Source organism: Delphinus delphis, chromosome 18 (assembly GCF_949987515.2).
Source record: "Delphinus delphis chromosome 18, mDelDel1.2, whole genome shotgun sequence".
NCBI lineage: Eukaryota > Metazoa > Chordata > Mammalia > Artiodactyla > Delphinidae > Delphinus > Delphinus delphis.
Window position 1 is genome coordinate 4,355,306 of NC_082700.1, and position 22,377 is coordinate 4,377,682.

Genomic DNA, 22,377 nt, shown 5'->3' on the forward strand with positions numbered 1-22,377 from the left:
ACTGAATTCACTTCCTAATGCAAAACAGTTTGTAATTTTTATGTAAGATGACATGCTATTAAGTAAAAAGAATGACAATTGTTTTTCCACTAAAGACTTCGTAATGACAAAAGAGAACTTAAGTAACTCACTGAGTACGTATCTCATTTATAAAGCGTCTTGAAAAAGTCACCGTGTCATCACTCCCAGATTCATCTGATTTGAAGTAAAGATGACACTAAAGCTGCCTACATTTTAACTTTGGGAATTTATCCAAGATTTTGACCAGGCAAGAGGGAAGTGGAACAAAGATGGCACATTTCAAAAGGTTTAAAAATATATAGCTGTGAGGATCTCATTAGGAACATGCTTGAGAGCTTGTTCAGTTGTTATAATAACACGGGACAGCGTGCATTCAGCTCACTGGCGGGTCAGGACCGGCTGCACCACGTGCTTCACACACATCATTTCACGGAACACGAAATGACGGATCGCTTCACATCACCAGAATTCTCTTTAGCGCGATGCGTTATCATCACCTCCCATGCTCCCAAATTTAATTTTCCTGCTTCAGCATATCAGTTCCTGGGGATAAAGCACCTATATATCAGGTTGGACAAATATTTACAGGGGAAAAAAAAGGGAGTAATGAAGTCTTGAGAAGTTAGAGATACCTAGTCTCTGTGATCCCATTTCGTAGGCTCTGCTTGTCTCTTATTATAGAATAAGACATTTTTGTTCTTGCAGATACATGCTGAAATATTTAGGGTACAGTGTCTGGGTGTCTGCAATTCACCTTCAGTGGTTGCGTAACAAAAAACTTCTTGTGTGCAGGGAGGTAGAGAGACAGAGATAGATAAAGTGGCAGTGGGAGACAGGGAGGGAGACAGAGACTGATAAAGATTGAGGAAAAAAAGGGGCAATGTGCAGACAATTGGTAAATCTTTTACCCAGAACTAAAACTGAAAAAAAAGTATATGTGAAGAATTTTTTAAGATTTAGCCATAGTTGAAGGGCAATAGAACTTGTCTGTGAATGCATTCAAGGTCCATAAATAAAACAAAGGTGACACCTCCAAAGCAAATTTTTTCTCTTTATAATGGTAACCTCAGTGTGTTGACATTATTACGGTAACTATGATTCCCATTTTAAAAAAAATGATTAACAGACTTTATTTTTTAGTAGAGTTTTAGATTAGATTAGCAGAAAAATTGGGCAGATAGTACATAGACTTCCATATACCCACCCGCTACCCCTCTAGCCCCTCACACAGTTTCTACTATCATTAACATCTTCTTTTAGTGTGGTTGCAATGAATGAACCAAGACTGATGCATTTTTATTAATTAAAGTCCATAGTTTACATGAAGGTCCCATTTTGTGTTATACATTGGGTTGTACAGTCTATGGATTTTGACATACGTATAATGAGGAGTCCACCACTATAATATCATACACAGCAGTCTCACTGCCCTAAAAATCCTCTGTGTTCTGCCTGTACGTTCCTCCCTCCTCCTAACCCCTGGCAGCCACTGATCTGTTTTTTACTGTCTCCATAGTTTTGCCTTTTCCAGAATGTCATATAGTTGGAATCACATAGTATGTAGCCTGGCTTCTCTCATTTAGTAATATATAGTTCAGATTCCTCTATGTCTTTTCATGCCTGATAGCTCATTTCTTTTTATCATTGAATAACATCCCGTTGTCTGGATGTACCAGTTTGTCTATCCATTAACCTACTGGAGGACATCTTGGTTGCTTCCAGTGTTTGGCAATTATAAACAAACATTTGTATGCAGGTTTTCATGTGGACCTACGTTTTCAGCTCATTTGGGTAAATACCAAGGAGCTCGATTGCTAGATTGTGTGGTAAGACTATGCTTAGCTTTGTGGAGAACTGCCATGCTGTCTTCCAAAGCAGCTGTACCATTCTGCATTCCCACCAGCCATGAATGAGCATTCCAGTTGCTCCCCATCCCTGTCAGCATTTGGTATTATCAGCTCTTTGAATTTTAGCCATTCTAGAAGGTATGTTGTGGCATTTCATTGTTTTAACTTGCAATTCTCTGACATATAATGCTTATTTGACATCTGAATATTGCCATCTCTATTTTGATGAGGCATCTCTTCAGATCTCTTGCTCATTTTTATACTGGGTTGTTTTCTTATTGCAATTTGAATGGCTTAAAAAAAAAGTGGGTCATTTCATGAATAAATAAACAGGAGTGAATAGAGAATGTCATTTATTCAGCAACTGTGGCAGAAACTGCATTCCCCTTTTCCCTTACTAACGGAACCCTCACATTGCTGCAGACAAGGTCCCTGGCTTATATTACTTAGTATTTCAGACTCTTTGGCACTCAGGGGTATGTCACAGTGTGACACAGGTCTGGCCAATAAGAAGCAAACAGAAGGTGCTGGTTGGGGCCTCCCAGAAAGGTTGTTAAGGGGAAGATTCAGTTGGCGGGCATCTCTTTGATCTTACGTCCTTTACCCATCCCCCTACCATTTTCCAGAATATGATACAATGTCCAGAAGGGGAGCAGCCATCTTGTGAGAGGAAGACAAAGCCACATGCTAAGGACAGCAGAGCCAACGGGGAGAAGCAGCCTGAGATATACTGACACCCTGGAGATATTGCAGACCCTCCAGGCTGTCTCCAGACTTCCTGTCACGTGGTAAGAAGCAACCCCTGTTGGTCTGCACTTTACTCAAGTTTCTGTTACAGGCAACCAATTTACTCCCTGATTTGGCAACATTTTTCCAGCTAAGTATGAGGCATTAGCCCCTTAAGGCAACTGCTCTGAGCAATTTTACTTAAAGGGCTGGTTCACAGAAGTACTATATTTGAAGAAAATTCTCTACATTATGGACACAATACTAAGGGTAAGGTTATATTTACTACATATTCAGCACTGCACTAGACATTACGGGGGAAGGAAACTGTAGTATAAAATAAGGACCTTACCCTTATGGAACTTAACATCTAATTAGAGATAAAACCGACTTATATGAAACAATCCTGAACACTTCAGGACAGTACAATTAAGGGCTAATAGTGGGTGTGAATTAAGTGTAGCAGCAGTTCATATAAAGTTGCGGGGGGGTCACTGAAGACAGGAGAAGCAACGGAAATGTGATTAGCAACCCTGAAAACAGACTCTGGGTATCTTACACCTTCACATTTTTGAATTCTAAATCAATGACCTAAATATAGACCTGGAAGCTATTCCCCTGGGTAAATGAAGATAAAATGAAGGAAAGCCATTTCAACTTGAATAACAAGTCAGCTTTGAATGCAACAGAAATTTATCACCCTACTATCAATATTACAAATACAGAGCACTGTAATAATTCACTAAACTCCTGTTTACCTTATTAATGACCAGAATATTTCATGTTGACATGGTATGGAAATTAAATATATGTCACCTTAAAATAGAGCTTTAAAAACGCTTCCTTTGGAAGTAATGTAGGTTAATAGATTACACATGAAGAGGGATGCATGCGTTTTCTTCTGCATTTCTGGTGCTTCAAACTTTGCTAAAATTGTTATCAGCTGCTATGCATTTTCCCTAGCATTTAGTTGCTGTTAGGAGCCGGATCAGATGTGGGTAGTTATCACATGTCTGTAAAGACAACCTGAGTTAGTTTTTCTAGGACTCTTTATTGAGATTTGAACTTATTTCCTAAAAGCTTTTCAATTTAGTGACCTTATCGGTAAACCAAAAAGCATAAAGGCAAGTAAAATAAAGATAACACTTCCATTTTTAAACCCCTTTCCTTCAGGACCTAGGAGAACATAATTGGCTTTTCCTTTTTTTCTTGTCTTCCTTTCCTTCCTTTTCCTCCTCCCTTTTCTTTCCTTAAGCTTACTCCCGAGTCATCAATCAAGTCCCACTGCCAGGGGGCTTGGCTGGGCAGTTTATGGGATACCCTGTATTTAATAGGTATTGTGGATTCTCTCACATTTGGGCGGACGGAGACTGAAGTCGGGGGCGGGGGGAAAAGAAGAGAGGAATCTGCAGAGGGAATGAGAAGATTCTGCAGGCAGAATGCTGACGGATTTGAGAAGGGCATAAGACCAACCGAGGGCATGGCTGTAATCCTCTCAGGGTTGTGAACCCTCAACTCTGCAGCACACAGGTAGATAGATGGACCTCTGTCTCCAAGAGCCCTCAAACCCAGGGAAGGTTAGAGTATGGGTGGAAACCCAAAGGGACTGCAGTGGTACATCGTTAGCGGAGGTGCTGCACGGCCCCCAGGCTAAACTCTGCCCAAAGAGTCCCTACCTGTCCACTCCGGGAGGGACTCCGGCTAAAGCCTCAGCCCGACCCCAGGGGCGGAGGACGAAGGGCTAGAGCCACCTCCTCCGCAATCCCCCGCCCCCCGGCGCCGACGCGCCGCACTCCTGCCGCGCCCCCATTGGCCGAGGCGCTCGCCAATCCGGGGGCAGCGGCCGGTGAGCCGGCCCTGGTTGGTGGAGCCGGCGCTGGGCCCCCCTCTCGCTCCGGCCTGGCCCCCCGCCGGGAGGGGGCGTGGCCGCGGCCGTGGCCGGGCCGGAGGCGGCGTCGCTGGCGCCGCTGCGTGCGGGGCGGTGCGGGGTGGGGGCGCCGGGCGGCCGCGAAGCGGCGGGACCATGGAGCTGAGAGCACGGCGCCGGCGCCGGCGGCGGAACCGCGGACCGGTGAGTGCGGGCTGCAGCCAGCCGTCTCCCTGTGCCCGGCCTTGACCCCTGCGCTGCTCGGCTTCGGGCTGGGCGGCTGCCCCGCGGGCAGAGGCGGGCGCGGGCCCCGCAGCCCCGCGGCCAAGTGAACTTGCTGCATTGCCCGGGCGCTCGGGCGGGCGGTGGGGCCCACTGCGGCCGCGCCGCCGCCCGCGCCCGCCCTGCAGCCCGGCGCATCCTCCCCGCCGGCTCCCGCGCCGGCCCGGGCTTCCCGCCGTCGCCGCGCGGCCCGGCACCGTTCTCGCCCGCGCCGCCCCCCGGCCCCGGTGGGCGCCACCCGGCTGCGGGGCAGGCGCTCGCCGTCCCGGCCGCAGGTGGCGCCCGGGCCTCGGCCCGCGCCGCACGCGTGGGCCCGGGGCTGCCTCGCGTCCGGGAGCCTCGCGTCCCTCCGGGCTGCGCGCGGTCTCGCCGCACCTGGCCCAGTCCCCGCGTGCCCGCCGCCCGGGTCCGGCCCTCTCCCCTCGGCTTCGCCCTCCCCGCGGCCGGTGCCCCCTCCCCCGGGGCTGCGGGCGCCCGTGGTCCTGGTCCCGGCCTTGGTAGCCGAGCTGGGCTCCGGGTGCCGGGAAGGGGTCGGCAGCCTGCGAGCGGCCCGCTGCGGGGTGCGAGGACTGGGCGCGCCGGGGCTCGCGGGCCGGGATGCGTCCTCTCGGGAGGCTCTCCCGGCGGGGCCTGGCTCTCGCGCCTCCTGCGCGCCGGGGCTTCGGCGAGGGGAAAGCCTTTGCCTCTCCGTGTGTGCTGCTTAACCGGCAATGGCGATTTCTTCTTGGTTCAGCTTCTGTGCAAGGGAGAGTTCCCTGGTGGAGAGCAGAGTTCTTAATTATTAAGAAACTCAGCTGTGGGTTTAAGGATGAATGGAGCATCTCGTTTCTCAGCTGCTATTGGGCGGAATAGGAATTCTTTCTCGTTTGGGGATGAATTTTAAATTCTCAGTTATTACCAGCAGTAATTATTACGTTTTTAACAACTGACAATTAAAAAGGCCTGTTTTTGCTTTGAAGCTCTTCAAATCAAATGCATCGTGGGGCATGAAAGATTAAGAATCGGAATCCACATTTTTTAAGGGCAGGAGCCAGCCATTAGAAATGTTTTGCATCTTAAAAAAAATTAGGTTTGCCTAAAACTTAAAATGTCTGCTTCTCTGTCAAAACTAGGTTCAAAGTGTTATAATTGACTTACTTCTCTATTGCCTCTAGGGCAAATTCTATTGAATGCTGGTGGCTTCTTTTTGTACGTGCTTTACCCAACTTTCCTTTTCTAGCAGTGAAACAATGCAGAGATTCTTTAAAGCTAGTTCTTTTATCTACTTGAGAGGTTAAACGAAAGAAAGCCTGGTTTGGCCTTTCCCATAGGCAGTTCTCATTGTGCGTCTGGTCTCCTTCCTAAGAGCGTCCACGTCATACTCATTTTTCTTCATTTTTTAAAGACCTCCTTAATTGATATTCATGAGAGTTGTGTCTTTTCAGATGTTTCAAGCTCACTAGGTTGGAAAGTTTGGTTGGCTTTATATAGTTACCGTCTGACCTGTAGTCTCTGTTTTCTTAACACAGTGAAAAGAAGCTCGTTCTGGAACTATCTCCTTATAAAAATTGTTCTTTCATGTCTGGTTGCTGACATGAAGTTGCATTATAGCATTGTTTTCTCTGTTTGCCTCAGATTTATGACCTAATAGGCAATGATGTGCTACACCATTTTTACAAAATTCTGAAATAAAGGTGAAAAAAGACACTTTGCCGAGAGGTCCTGCCAACATTATAGCACCCATCTCTTCTTAGTGTGTCCTTGTAGACGCGCCTTACCCTTCCCGTGGAAGCCTTCATGTGGCAAGGAACCTTCTGGTTATTGGAACGTTTTGATTGAAATAGTTGCCTGTTATAAGTATTCAACATATAGCTCGTGGGCCACTGCTAATGGTCTTTTAGAGTTCCCAGGACTTTCTCTGGAGAATATTCGAGATTGTGTTTTCCACTCACAGGCTGCTATCTTTCCTTATGTTTTCTTGGGAGCGCCTCCATATGGCTGGACAGACTGCAAATGTTCGACTTCTCTATTAAGTCCTCTTTTTTTCTTAAGGCCTGGTTTTCCTCTTAGAGGGCAGATGTTCTCGGGAGCTGCTCATGGCGTTGGGACCCATGCATGCCTCTTCCCCGCTGGTTCTCTACCCCTGCCTTCATTTAAGGCTGGTAATGCAGGAATATTGTAGACCAGCAATGCGTAAATAACGCATGTTGTAACATACATTTACTGTCACTGTAGAGATAAGTGGAGCCGGAAGTCTGAGTTCCCCCTTCCTCCTGGTCCTGTCGCCCCCCGTCTGGTCCTGTTTCTTTCTCCAGGGGTAACCGCACTTAATGCCATGGGGTAGTCACCTTTTTTATTCAAAAGCCCTTTAGTGGATGCCTGCGAAGTACCGGGCGCTGCTATTTCAATACTGGGATTGCAGAAATAAGAGACGACAGCTCTGAGGATGCTCATGGTGTGCCGAGACGAACAGTTCGCGTGCAACGCGGCGGCTGCTGAGGCAGAACCCGCGGTGAGGCCCGTGGAGCATCCCGTGAGTGGCCGGACCCACTCATTGGCCCGCTTTATTCATTCAGCGAACTCCAGGGTTCACGGGGTGTTCGGGGACACAGGGGAACAAGGCAGGTGCCTCTGTGGGCCCCGGATGAGCTCCCGGTTCGGCGGCATCTGCGGCCGTGGGAGCCGCTGGTCACGGCGCAGTGTGCTCCGAACGGGCCCTCGCGGAGCTCCCAGGATGACCAGAAACCCGAGCCTGGGGACGGTTCGGAGAAACGAGGAAAGCGCCCCCAGAAGTGCCAGGGGGAAGGAGAGAGTACAGAGGCCTGTCGGGGACACGAGGCTTTGGAGCAGCTAGAGCCGAGGTTAGGGCTGCGTGGGGGGAGGGGGCCGGGGTGCCGCGTGGCAGGAGGAGGGGTGAGCCGGGCCTCCGGGGCCCTGCGAGGCCCGTTAGGATGGGCCTGGCCTCCCTGCTGGGTGACCAAAACGGCCGGAGCCTTCCGAGCCGAAGAAGGACGCAGTCAGACGTGCCCTTGGAGAACGGATAGCGGGGCAAGGCTGGAGGGAGGGGAGCCTGAGGGGGTAGGACGGCGTGGTCCGCGCGCGTCTGTGCGCGCGCGTGTGCTGGGAGAGCGAGGGCACAGGGCAGTGCCGAGTTGTGGCCGGGCGGCTGGTGGGTGGTGAGGCCGTCCTTAGGCCCCAGGACAGCGAGCAGCCGCCGTTTGGGGGAAAGATGCTGCCCTTGTCAAGTTCAAGGTGCCTGCGGGACGCAGCGGTCAGTGGCTGCACTGGGATCCGGATATTGGGAGGTGGCTGGACTGGAGGCACGCGTGTGAGAGTTCTCAGCACCGGTTCCCAAACTGTTTGCCACAGTGAACTCGCAGGGAGTATGAGTTCGATGAAGGACGCTCAGCAGTGCAAACAGCTGTCAGCCTTGCGGGACCTGCCTGCTCGGTTTCTCCAGGAGTTTATGTCACGTTCCTTCTGATGACGTCATCTTTGCAAAGCTGGGGTTTCACTGGTTGCTGTTCTGCGTGCAGATCGGTGTGGACCAGGGAACGGGGGAGGTGCTATCCAGTCTGACTCCAAGGTGTGAGAAATTATGCTGTTTGTGCTTTATTGAAGAGAGAAGTGAAATACCCACTTCTCTCAGTTGTAGTGTGCTGTTTTCAAATGGGTACTAAGTTGCTAGGACATAGATACTTGTTATTTGCAGTATCTAATGGTTCTATTACTCAGTAGGCATTTGTCCTTGCAATCAGGGCTGAGCGAACCGGTGCAGTGAGAAGAGAAAGTTCTAGAACCTCTGCCTTTGTTAATGGAGTAGATTCAAGAAGCTTGTGCAGACCATGCGTAAAGAAAAGGAGTGCGGAGAATGGGATCTGAAGGACTCTTGTGTTTAAAAGATAAGCTCCCACACTGAGATGGAAAGGCTTGGGTGTCTGGGAAGCCATGGTCCAGGAAAACGTCAGCAAAGAGGGATGATAACAGCCAGGTCATTGTAACATAGCTGACGGCAGTGATGACGCAGGGATGGGGGCAGGAGTGAGATGGCTGGTTTGTAAGAGGGCTTCCTAGTGAGCAGGGGCCACAGAGTGTGCTGGTGCTGAAGGGTGACAGAGGAGGGTGGGTGAAGGGGGACGTTTTTTTCTTTTTTAATGGAGGGATTTGTGTATATTAAAGTACCAAGAGAGAGAGGTTGCTAGACAGAGGTTGCTAGATGGTGGTTTCAAAATTTCCATTGGTTTTAGCCCTAGGACGTAATTACTGATTTTGGCAAGAGGCATCACAGTGGAGCCTTATTGCCGTGGATTAAGGGGTGGTGGTGCTAAGGAGGTGAAGCCAGTCAGGGGAGGCTGGATTTTGAAGAGGAGAGAAGGGCCTTCACTAGAGAAGAACGTCTGGCGCAGGGTGGAATGTTTTTAACAGTGACTTTATTTACTCTTATTAAAAACAAACTTTTTAGGATGCTGTTTTCCCTTTAAGGCATGCTTTTCCTAGGGCGGGTGGTCCTTCCAAGGGTGGGTTTATGTGCGCACAGCCTTGTCTTTTTCCAGGTCCTGGTGTCCTCTGGGGTCACATTATCTGTGACGTCCTCTCCGTTGCTGCCCTGTCCTGGCAGTGCTTTCTCAGCCACTTACCTCAAGGCCAGTCTTGTTTGTTTTGTGTCAGAGCCTATCCTCCTAACTTAATAGATGTCCCTAGATTAGAATATTTTTCCATATACTCGGATTTCACTCCTGATCTTTAGAGCCACCCTGTTTTGTTTCTTCTTCCCCGGACCTGTGCCTGTTCTCTTTGAGGTTAGCTCTTTGCTTCTGTTGACTTTTTTTTTTTAAATTTTAAACATCCCAAACATCCCAGGGTATTTTCCCACCTTTCAGGTCTACTAGAGCCTCTGGGCCTTGACCCTGAGCACAGCATCTGGGATCATTTCTAAACTTTGGACGAGTGACATTGTCCCTTGCTCCTCTTGTTGGGATGCCCTTTGACCTTCTGGAGCAGTGGTCTTGAAACTAATGTAAAGACGTCTTCAGCTATATTCTTGAACTTTTTCAGTGTTTTATTTATTTTAATTTCTTTCTTTCAGTTTTTGCTTTCTGGTTCTTTTCAGGAGGTCCACACGTGTTTGAGTGCCTACTGTGTATCACGCTCGTTACTGGTGATAACAGTGTTGATACAGCCAAGGTCCTGTCGTCAAAAGCTAGAGAGGTGAGGCAGAGGGTCGATTGTCCAGCTCCCGTAACTATAAACTCCCTTCTGGTCAACAACCAGACATCGTGGTGCCTGTTTCGTAGGTGTGTCTGCCTTTGTCAGATAACCTGAGGTAAAGACCTCGTTAGGTCATAGCCTTAGCTCGCAGTGATAACACACATTGTCTTCCCCCAGCGGATGTGACCTTTGGTCTCTGAGTACTTCTGATTTCTGAAAACCCGTATTGGGCCTATAAAAGTTGTGCTCCAGCGCAATCCGAAGATTGCATCGCCTGCTACAACCGTTGCATTTTAGTTCATCTCAGAGCATCCTCCCATGAGTGCTGGTACTTGTTTTTGTGCACGTGAACAGTTCAGTGAAATTCTGTTGCAGTATAAAAGTGTGGATGTGATTGACTGTGAACCACAACCCATGTAGCCGTATTTTATCAGCTAAGTGGATGTAACAGTGTATTCTTTGCCATAGAAGAGCTTCAACAGATACTTTTTCATTGACTGAATATGTCATAAGTTTTGATTCATGACCTAAGCAGAACACTACCCCTACTATGTAATTTTAAAAACTTGATCTGAGTCATCTTGCCCTACTAATGTCACACTTATTTTTTCAGCTCCTCAAAATATGTGTATGACACAGGGGGTTTTGGTTTTTGCCTATTACCTTATGTAGTCCTGTGTTAGGGAATTACCTAGGCAGATATCAGCTTTCAGCTGACTTTGTAACTCTTTGCTGGGTGGTATTCTTTCCTCAGGTTAGAGTGAATGCTTAAGGAGAGGCCATGGATTTGAATTACTCCCTGTGGTGCATGGAAGGAATAGTGTCTAAACAGGAGGGAGCAAAATGTCCCATCCAAAGGGAGGATGACATTAACCAGAAGGTTGCAAGGAGATAGAGCCTGTGCTCACGTTGGTCTCATCCTGTGCGAGGCTGTCCACAGCCTAGAAAGGGGAGGAATAGATTCACTTTCCATCTCTGCAAAGTAAGACCTTAATTTTGGGGGCATGATTGTAATTTTTCAGAATAGGACCTTCGTCTGTTTCAGTAGAAATGGGAAAGCATTTGTTTTATAACCAACCCTGTAGATTTAAAACATATCTTGGTTCTTAGTTTTCCATAGGACTTGTCTCCCTTTTTTGTACACCTTTTAGAGTTAACTACCTTGATTATTGGTTTAAAAACCAGCAGTCACAGAAACCCCCAAATTCCCCAGTCACCTGCCTTCAGATTTTAATTACACACTGCAAACAACTTTGTTTCCAAAGGCTTGACTAAAGTGGGAATTGTTCTTTGAGATATCCCAGGGAGGAAGATTATTAAAACGTTACTTCTTTTTTTAAAAATTGGCATTGTAATTTTGAACCGTTACAAGGCTTATCCGCGATAATGAAGTCCCTACCTGAGCTGTAATTAAAAACGCACAGCTTCTGTGCTGTTTGTCCACTGCATCACATAGGCTAATTAAAGCCTTCTTCCACTTCCAATATGCCCAGTTCCTTCCATTCTGCCCCTCCAAAAAAAAAATTATGGTCATGACAAAACTTAGGGTATCATTTGGAAGAATTGTGTTGGGGCTCAGGCATTAAAGGGTTTAGGACAGAATTTTTCTTTGAAACTACATTTATGGCTACGTTTTCTGCTATGCAGTTTAGAAGTTTGTGGCTTTATTTCTTAGGCTATTTGGTTGCTACTGATAGTCAAATTTCATTTGAGACAAACAGTATTGCCCTGCATTTTAATATTTACTCAGCATTTTTTCTCTTTTTGGACACTGATATAACTTAGATCAACTGTGTGTAAGTAAAAGTTGCATGTACAGTTTTTTTTAATGGAATGTATACTTTATCCAATTTTTTACTGTTTGAGATGCTTATGATTTTATTGGACGTAAGTGGTGGGAGCTTGTCTGTCTTGTCCCCCATTAAACAAAGATTTGAATGAACTTATAGGAAATACTCATCATAATAAAGCTGTATATAAATAATGAGAATCAAAACTACATGAGGATCAGGAATGAAAACAACACCACCTGTACTTTCAGTGATGGCTGAGCCTCCCAAGTTGGTGTTTTAGGTGTGGTGGGCTTACGTGAATAATGCAACGTGTCAGTGACTCAGCACGAGAAGCATCTCTAGGCTTGCAGTGGTGTGTGTTGGAAGCTCTGTTGGAATTCAGTTAGTTTATTCCTCCACTTACAGATGATTTGAAGGCTGTTGTATTCCACCTCCTATATCAATGCTGGAAGGCATGGATCATATGTGGATATTTTTGCTCTCCTTGTGTATGTTTTGGAGGGAGAATGTATGAGGAGATTTGGAAGCAGGTGGACAAAATCCTCTGAGCCTGAAAGTCCTGCCAGGCCAGCATAATCTTAATATCTAATATTGTCAAGGATGTTACAAGAAAAAAATCATAGGACAGTCTCATTCATGAACATGCTTGCAAAAATCCTAAAAGATAACAATTAGATCTATCAACATAAAATGATAATATATCATGAACAATTGGTGTTTATTCTAGAATGCAGTGTCGGTTTAGCATTCAACAAATCCAACGCATCTCACCATATTGATAGAGAAAAAAACTATACAGTCATCATTAGATGCAGGAAACACTAAAATTTAATATCTATTCATGATGAAAAACTTTTAAGCAAACTAGGAAGAGTATCGGTGAGAAAACTTAGAGCAAATATCATATTAGTGTTGAAATAATGAAAAGTTATCTTCTAAAATTGGAAATGAGATAAGGATGCTTGTAATTACCACATTTATTCAGCATTATATTGTAGGTTCTTGCCAGCACAGTAAGATAAGAAAAAGAAATAAAAAATACTAGAGTTGGAAAAGAAGAAAAAAATTCAGTATATGCAGGTGAAACTATTGTGTATGCAGAAACATCCAAAAGAATCCGTGTAAGTTATTAGACTTAAGGTGTGTCTTTAGCATGGTTGCTAGATTCTCTATAGCCGTAAACAATTAGAAAATGAAGTTAATAAAGGTACTACTTATAATAGCATTAAAAATCCAAATATATAGGAATAGAACTTGTAAGAAATTTATAATACCTTTACATAGGAAACCGTAAAATATTTAGAGAATTTAAGGAACAGGTAAGAAAAGAGGGTTTATACCATGTTCATGTTATGAAATTTAGAGATGTCCGTTCACCCTAAATTGATATAGATACTGTTCAACCCTAGTCCATAGCATGAAAAAATCTTAGGAGGTGGAAATTGACTATCTGTTTCTAGAATTTATATAAATGTAGAGGGCAAAGAATTTCAAGACACCCTTGAAGAACAACAGGTGGCAGGACTTATCAGATATCAAGAGTTTATAAAGTTGTAATATTCTAGACCATGTGGTATTGTCACAACTGTGGGCAAACAGATGAATGAAACTGAACAGAGAGACCTGAAACAGAACCAAACATCTGTAGACATTTGATTATGTTAAGTGTAAAATAGTTTGGAAAGGATGGTCTTTTTGGTCATTGGTGTGTGATCCTTGAGATGGATGTCCATAAATGACATTTGACCCCTACTTTATAACATACACAAAAATCAATGCCAGACAGACTGTAGATCTAAAGATGAAAGGTAAAAAATAATATAGGGTAGCTTCATGGCCTAGAGTAGGGAAGAATGTCTTAAATAGAAAGCCCTGACCGTGAATGAATAGATGCTAAATTCTTTGTTGGGGGTTTTTAACCACAAATGGGTGTTGGATTTTGTGAAAGAAAAATCTGTATCTATTGAGACACCCATGTAGTATTGTCGTTTATTAATATGACATATAGTACTAATTGAGTTTTGGAGGTTAAACCAACTTTGCATTCTTCGGATAAATCCCGTTTGTTCATGGTATGTAATTCTTTTTCTGTGTTTCTAGATTTGATTTGTTAATATTTTGTTGAGTATTTTTGCATCTAATTCATGAGGGATATTGATCTGTAGTTTTTTGTTTTGTTTTGTTTTTTGTTTTTTTTTTGCAGTAGGCAGGCCTCTCACTGTTGTGGTCCCTCCCGTTGTGGAGCACAGGCTCCGGACGCGCAGGCCCAGTGGCCATGGCTCATGGGCCCATCCGCTCCGCGGCATGTGGGATCTTCCCGGACCGGGGCACGAACCCGTGTCCCCTGCATCGGCAGGCGGACTCTCAACCACTGCGCCACCAGGGAAGCCCTGATCTGTAGTTTTCTTGTGCTATTTTTGTCTGGCATTCGTGTCAGCATAAAACTGGTTTCATAGAATGAGTTAGGAAGTGTTTCCTCTTCTAGAAAAATTTGTGAAAGATTGGTATTTCTGTTTTAGGTATTCACCTGTGAAGTCATTTGGGCCTGAGGTTTTCTCTGTGGGAAGATTTTAAATTACTAATTCAATCTCTTAACTTGCCATACATTTATTCAGCTTATCTCTTTCTTTTTAAGTCAGTTTTGTTAATTTGTATGTTTCCAGGATTTTTCCTTTTCATCTAAGTTGTTTGGTTTGGTGGCATAAACTTCTTGAGAGTATTCCCTCGTAATCCTTGTGAAGTTTTTCTGGTTGGTAGTGATCAATGTCTATTCTTTTTTTTTTTTTTTGTGGTACGCGGGCCTCTCACTGCTGTGGCCTCTCCCACCGCGGAGCACGGGCTCCGGACGCGCAGGCTCAGCAACCGTGGCTCACAGGCCCAGCCGCTCCGCGGCATGTGGGATCCTCCCGGACCGGGGCAGGAACCCGTGTCTGCATCGGCAGGCGGACTCTCAACCACTGCGCCACCAGGGAAGCCCCTCAATGTCTATTCTTCATTCTTGATTTTAGCAGCTTGTGATTTTTCTCGTTTTTTTGTGTGTGTGTGTGGTCATTCTAAAGGTTTGTCAGTTTTGTTAATCTCCTAAGGTCTAGGTAGAACTTAACCTCAAAATTGTCGAAAAATGATCTGTGACTGTGTTTTACTTTTTATTTTTTTAAAGAGAGGTGAAAAGCATTTGTTTTAAAATGAACATTCATCTTTTCAAAGAAACATTTGAGAGCTTATCTGAGGCTAAAATGTTATTCAGTAATAATTTGGTTTGGTAAGTTAAAAGTGAGAGGAAAAATGGAAATGAGTTTAAAGGAAATGATGGAAATCGTCTATGTACCTATTTATGTTGACTGTGTTTTAGACTATAGAATTTTAGAATGATAGTTGTGCGGAACTGTCTTTCTATTGTGAAACTGTAAAACAACAAGAAGAGAGAAACTAGATTAAAATACAAAAGTCAATAAAATATCCAAGCTAGAGAAGGGGAAGGCTGGTTATGATTCATTATAAGCAAATTATTTAATGATTGTTTTTTTTTTGGCTTTCCTTTTATTGAGTAATTTGAGATGATAGACAGACAAAATTCAAATATTTTAACGTTCCATGGATTACACAGGTGAGTAGCCTGATTCCAGACAAACACTAAACTGAAGTGCCAAGAATGGGAAATAAGGTTGAAAACAACAGTTCTCTTTCGCTGAGGAGACATTGATATTTTGGGTTGTTTTGCAGATAAAACAAAATCTCACGTCCATTATCACCGTGCCTAGTTTACCATTATTTTTTTGTCTCTTTGAACTTTTGGGGGAAAAAGAATGAAAGACAAGGAAAGCATTATTCTCTTTGTATCTTGCTCCTTCTTTGTCCCCACCTTACGGTGATCTTTAGACATGATATACGCCCCTGTGATGACCCTTTTCCACCAGGAGACAGCATTCCCAACGGTTAGCGTGCCCACTGATTGTGCATGGTCATCAGAAACGAATGAATGAGCCCAGAAAAAATGAAACTGAATCATGCCGAAAAACGCGTGATTTCTAGATTGACTGCGTTTCCGAAACCTTAGATGTTGAAGAGTAGAGATGCCTGTATTTCCAGTCATTTCTTGCTGCGTATTTTTGGCTTTCCAATATGTAAATTTGCATTTAAAAATAACCTCTTACGTTTTTCCATTTAGAAGGGTATTAGGATAGGTTTTTATTAATATGAATATGTTCAGAAGTTGGCTTTCACGCTGTTTTTCCCTCAGAAGTGCTGTAGCAGAAAGTAGCTTAAGCATTTGCGCGGTTGCTGTTTCTGTCTGGAACATCTCAGAGAACCTCCGTGAATGGGATCCCACTTTCAGCGGGCTTTGTATAAAAGCGGCCGAGCATTAGACGCATATGTGTTTGTAGGTCCAGTTAGCATTCAAATATGATTTCTGAAGTGTTGGATTTCATATAATACATTTCGGTGCTTGTTGACTTTTTTCCCCCTTTAAGTCTAGTGTCAGCCTCAAATTATTTCTGGTAATTTTGGAATTTCTTTCTGTTGTTTTTAAAGATGATGTTTGTTTTGCAGGCACTGGTCATTGGTGGAATGAGGAATCCTTCCTTATCTGGATGAATGGAATGTGATTTCTTTTCCTAAATTGAGTGAAATTTGATTCATCCTGGTCTTCTCATGAAAGTACTAAAATAAATCATAAGGTTCGGCAAATTTCATTTACATTTAACTTCCCAGAATTCCTGAAGTGTTAGGGATATGAACAGTAGTTAGTTAAATCACATTTTAGGAAAGTTGAATAAATAGAAACCCAGAGAGGTTTGAGTTGACCAGAGCTTTTTGATGTTTTCCTTCCCTCTCCCCCAGATGTATAAACGGTAAATGCTGTATCCTAAGATTACGTTTTAATGCTCTCACTGTTAAATCTAGCATAGTTTTGTAACTTTTCTAGTCACTCGTATTTCCTTGCTGCCATATGTAAGTTGTTACGTATTGCTTCAGTTTTCTTAATTTGCTGAGATATCCTGTATGTACGTTTAAGAAGTGTATTATTTAATAGACTTACCACCCCGAGTTTTACTTTTGCTGCTAATTGCTCCTTTTGGAAGGAAAACAAGCGATAAACTTTGAAGGAAGCAGTAGGAGGTGGGTTAGCTGTAAGTGTCGGGGAGGGCAGGGGACAGTCCTGAGTGACTTGCCAAGTTTCAGAGAAGTTATGATGAAGAAATCAGTTGGAAGCTTTCACTCTAGTTCCAACCAGAGTTACTCCCTTCTGGCTGCTTGGCATTCTGGTGAAAATTTTGTTAAAAAAAAAAAAAAAAAGTTACAAAACTACTGCTCTGTGGGCAGGGGGTCCCAACTTATATTATCAATGGAAGACGATCAGAGCTTCTTGGCTTTTTAATGACCATTTACTAGAGATTCTTTCCTCGACAGTCATTTGCTATGATACTATGCCAGCTAGGCTCTGGAATCAGAACAGAGGGGCCATTTGGAACATTGAACAAAGAGGAATATGCCTTGGGGATTATTCAGCCCCCGCTTTGGGATAGGATGTCAGTAGGTGTGGACTCTATGTTTGCTGGAATTGCTTCCAGGTCTTAGAATCAGGAGTAAAGGCACTTCGGTTTAGTAGTTGGTAGATGTGTGGCTTGTGGACACTATTCTGTAAAACCTTAGATTCCCCTTTACAGGTTCTTGAACCAGATTTGTGGCTCACCTGAAGCAGATGTGCAGGACCTAAGGGATGCCTTCTGTATGTGTCTCATTTCTAGCTCATTTAATGCTTCTATTCTTATTTTCCTTTTCTTTTTTTCACCTACTTCCAATAAATGCTGTCTTGTTTCTGGAACACAGTGGGATGTGCACAGGGCTGGATGATTGAGTGCCTCTCAGACCTGATGAGAGACAGAATTGCAACCCAGTCAAGAGCCGGTGTTTGGGGCCAGACTGATTTGGGTCACATCTTGGCTTTGCCGTTTATTAGCTATCTGGTTTGGGGGCCATTTCTTAACTTCCGTGAGCCTTGACTTCCTTGTCTAAGAAAACAAAGCCTGCCCCGCAGAGTTGATGTAAGGAGTAAAGGAAGCCACGTGAATACTGAATGAAGGGTCGACTTCTGTACTGAGAGTAAAAAATCGCCCAGGAATCGGCAGAATAAAGAACAATAGCAACAGCAAGAAAATTCCGAAGAAACCTTCAGACCTGTGTGTGCGTCCTGGGACCACACCTTGGAAGAGAGGGCAGAACAACCTAGACGTCCTTCTTAGCTGTTAACAGATCTCCTAAGAGGGTCAATACCTTGAGGGCATAATTAGTCACTAAGAAAGCTGTGGAAGGGCACCTCTATGGACGTTTAAAAATGGGGCAGAAAGAAATGAATGCTAAGTGGTAATTTGCAGCCTGGGGTCTTAGTGGAAAGAGGGTAACAGCTAAGGTGCCGTGGCTTGGACAGAGTTCGTGTGGGCGATGTGTGTCAGCTCTCAGAAGAGTGCACGTCTGATGATGTACGTGTTAGGGGTCTTCATTACGTGATCAAATTTGATGTCTACGGCAGTCCTCTGCGGGAGCTTTTTATTCAGATGGTCCCGGGTCACGTGAGGGCAAGTTCCAGAGGCAACAGAGACAAGCAAGGATGGGAAAAAGTAGGATGATTTTCCTTAATGGATGAGACACAGAGAACTGCTTCTGGGCCTCAAGCAGCGGGTGAATGGGTAGTGCTGGCTGAGGACCTGATGCAGCGGGGGGCCCTTTCTCCTGTGCACCTGTTGTTATTCTGTCTGTGCCCAAAACGGTCCCACAGAAGATGCAGAGAAGGTCGTAGTCAGAGTCGGCACAGGTGAGGGGGAAGCAGGGCCCAGGGATCCTCAAACCCAAGCACAGTTCTTTTATGTCAGGTGGTGTTTTCATTAAAAATGCCTTATTCTATTAAAAAGCATTTTTTTAAAGTTATGAATTTGATGATATTTCCTGTTTTTGTCGCTTCTTTGAGCAGTTTTTCAGAAAAGTGGCCCTAAACACACTGTACTGGGGCTTGGGAGCTGTCTTTAAATTATCCTTCTGTAATCTGTAGAATGTCCCTTCTTCCTTCTTAAAGCTGTGACAGTCTTGTGAAGCCACTCTTGCTTTCTTGAAATTTGCCTTTGTGGTCGGGAGGCTGTGTCAGGACCGTTTCATTCCCCTCAGATAGTAGGAGCAGATGGTAACAGGCATCCGGAGTGTGGGTGCTGCCTCAGGAGCCCGAAAAGGTTTGGAGGGCAGAAGCCACGGCTCACCAGGAAGTGATCTGCTCAGAAAGATCTGGAGAACTCAGTTCAGTGAAGTTCCTTTGGGGCTCAGGGCAGTGAATCTCTGACCTCCTGGAAGATGCTGCATTTTTTCCTAATGTTTACTTAAATCTCTAACTTTTAAGTGGTACCTCTGGTGCTCTCCTACCATCCCCCTCCCTTCCAGGAAAAAAAAAAAGACACCCTTGGTTTTGCAGGATTATGGAGATCTAGCAAGCATTATAGCAAAGGTGCTTCATCATGGTTTAGTCGCCGGGGACCAGTAAATTAACAGAATGGGGAGCCTTTCTCTTGCTTTTTCTTGAGGGCTGATGGTTTCTGCTGGAATACAAATGAAACATCTCAGGATTTTAAAGATCTTACTATGAAAATCCTTGACTGTGGCAAATGAGGATGTCTTATAATTCACGGGAAATACTTGCTAGGAGTGCTTCTCTAGAGCGCTTATTTTTAGAGTAAAAGTGTGACTTTAATTTCCAGTACTACGCAGTGAACATAATTTTTCTGAAACAGTATTCATAGGATCTAGAATTAAGCCTGTATGGCCTCTGTTAACCTAATCTGTAGTTGATATGTTCACTGTAGAATATTGGGAGTCTAGTTGTTAACCAAAGAATTATTTATTACAGAAATTATTAAGGATAGCTTATTGGGATTGACTTATAATTTCATTCATTTCTTTATAATTAACAGATAAAAGGATGATTTGAGTTCAGTCATTCTTCAAATTAAAATAAGGAACTTATAAAATATTTTTCCGTTTTATGTTATCTGGGAAGCACTCATGGGCAGCAAAGAAACACGTGAGATAATCATTCAGGAATTTTACTTGCTAGTATCTGTGTGTTGAAGGTACATATAGGACAAGAGGTCTTGGCATCTCTTGCAAAGTCGGAATTGCCCTGTAGATGATCCTACAGAGAGTCAGAACTGTTTCAAAGTCTTTGTAAATGGAACGAAGTGAAAACAGTTCCTCCTTTGATAGTTCTGATGGCTGGTGCCATTTGGCCAAGGTTATGGAGGAGAAGTAGCGTCCAGCCTCTGGGAAGAGATGGGGGGGGAGGGGGGGCTGGGCAGATGCCTTCTGAATCAGAGCTTTCATCGTGAAATACACAACGTCCTCCCAAGCGATAGTGTGGGAAGCAAAAGAGGAAGAAAAACTTTGAAAAAATTGACAGAAGTGAGCGAATACGTAATTGTAACAGGTAATATTTTCATGTCAAAGAGAAAGAATGAATGGATGAGAATTTGGTGGAATACCAGATAGGGATAAAGGGGAAAAGTCCACAAGAGGTAAAAATTGCCTGGTTTCTGGACCAATATGATACTGAATGATGACTGAGTTTAAATAGCAGCTGTTTACATTTCCCTGCAGATGGAGCACCCGCTCAGCTGATGGGCTGTTACGTGGTGCCTTCCGGTTTGGGGGCCGAGTCACTTAGGTATACCCGTAAACTAATTTTTTAAAAATCCCATGGTTAGAAGGGATTTGCTTATAAGTAATACATTAGATAACTGTAATTTTGCTTTACTCAGTCACGTGGGGAAATACGAAGATTGAAACATATGTTGCCGCTGTTGATAAGGACATCCGTTCCTCACGGTTTGTTTCGCGGATAAATTAGATGGTAAGCTTCTGGAAGGCAGAAGACTGGTTCTTCTTCATCTTAGAGCTGGCTTACATGCAGGAGGCGCCCAGTAGTGTCTGTTGACATTGTAAACTAGGTGAGCATTTACTGCTGAGTCTGCATGCTGACTGTCAGACCATACATCCCAGAGCAGACTTACTCTGAAAAAATGCCTGTTGCTTTGCCACGTGTACGTTTTGCTAAAGTTAAACTGTGGCCCCCAATGCCTACGAAAGACTTACTGTGTTGCTGATGGTTTCTAGTGTGAGTAGAGGTCACAGCTGAGGGTGGTGCTGTAGAAATCTCACTCCACAGGCCTAGGCGAGGTCGTTTCCATGGATTCTGTGAGATTTAATTTTTCATGGTTTTAAAACTATCTTCTGAGGAATCTGGGATTGTATGGCAAACAGGAGTGCTGTGCTTGGATGGCAGAGAATCTGGGTTTGTCTGATGGTTAAGATTGTAACGCTCCGGAGGGGCTTCATTCGGTGGGTGACGTTGGCTTTGTTTGTCTGATTTTCAGTAGTGAAGTAATATTTGATTCTTTCAAGTAGTTTAACGTTTGGCTTCTGTTGTTCAATCATGTTTCACAAGACCTTCTCCACTGCAAGATTATTAAAAAAAAAAAAAAATCTTCTGTGTTTCTTCCGGTCCTTTGTTGGTTCCGTTTGGAGCTGCTTTTGGCCTGAGCGGTAAGGACGGGCCCCGTCTGGCTGCCCTCCCCCCATAGATTGTTACAGCAGCATTTAATGAATGACCTTCACTCCAGCGATACGAAATGCCACACCCATTTTGTACTGCGTTCCGAGGTGTTAGGAGTCATCTCTGCGTTTCAGCGGCACACATTAGTCACTGTAGCTGTACAGCGCCTCATAGCCGACAGGGATGCCCTCTACGCTTCAGTCTTCTTTTTCAGAATTCCGGATCTTTGCTTGTTTTCCCGTAAGAACTTGAAGATCGCTTTGTGTAGTTCCTAAGCGGATTGTTGGGGATACTTAGAGAAAACCTTCCTCTGTGCTGAGTGACGCTCTGGAATCTTAGAACCCCATCTGTGTCGTAAGTCTGGAGACTTGTTTTGAGACTCAGTTCTGACGTTAACTGGCTCTGTAATAAGAAAGAAGAATTAGATTCATGTGTTACTATTTTACAGGTGTGTGCAGGTGGCTGTTAAAGAATTACTGTGCACTCATGGTTTTTTCTTTACTTTCTCCATCGCTAGACACAGCTATTGTAAGAGTCCTTAACATTTCTTAGCATCACAGAGGGGTCCTCGTCCTTGCAAAAGTTGGAAACAACTGAATTAGAGTACTCTAAGCTCTTTTTTGTTCTAAAATCCAGTTCTAAGTAAATGAAAGGAGGTATATCATCAATCCAATCAAGGATTGAATTTAAATCTTTGTAGCCACTGAAAGGGCTACTCTACCAAGAGAAACTGCAGAGATGGTTCTTGGCAAGATCATTTGTCTGTTTCTTTCTTTTTCTCTGGAAGCAGTTGGTGTTTTGAAAGGAAGCATATTGTCTAGATTTTCAAAGTTCTCTAAAAACAGGATGGGGGAGTGCGTTATTTTCGAAGCATGTAACATGATTGCATCTTCAGCAGAATTAAGTGCTTTGAAAGCTTGAATTCTTTGTGTTGTCATAGTTGACTATTATGATTGAAATAAGTATGTATATATCTTCTTCCCTTTCTGAGTGTTCATTGTGAGGTTGGGGGAGAGCCCTGGACGAATGATTATGGGAGAAGACAAGCCAGGCTATGTTAAT

At 44.2% G+C, this 22,377-nt stretch overlaps 1 protein-coding gene across 3 annotated transcripts in view; it reads left to right on the forward strand.

Moving 5' to 3' along the window:
* The first annotated feature begins 4,529 nt into the window (after window positions 1-4,529).
* Window positions 4,530-22,377, forward strand: part of WASF3 (WASP family member 3) — an 89,562-nt gene continuing 71,714 nt past the window's right edge. For 2 of the 3 annotated variants that reach the window (XM_059995853.1, XM_059995856.1), the window contains exon 1: window positions 4,530-4,665. The gene's annotated coding sequence lies outside the window, so the exon portion shown is untranslated. Of the gene's footprint in view, window positions 4,666-16,378; window positions 16,403-22,377 lie in introns of those variants that run through there. The other variant, XM_059995854.1, reaches the window with a different exon arrangement.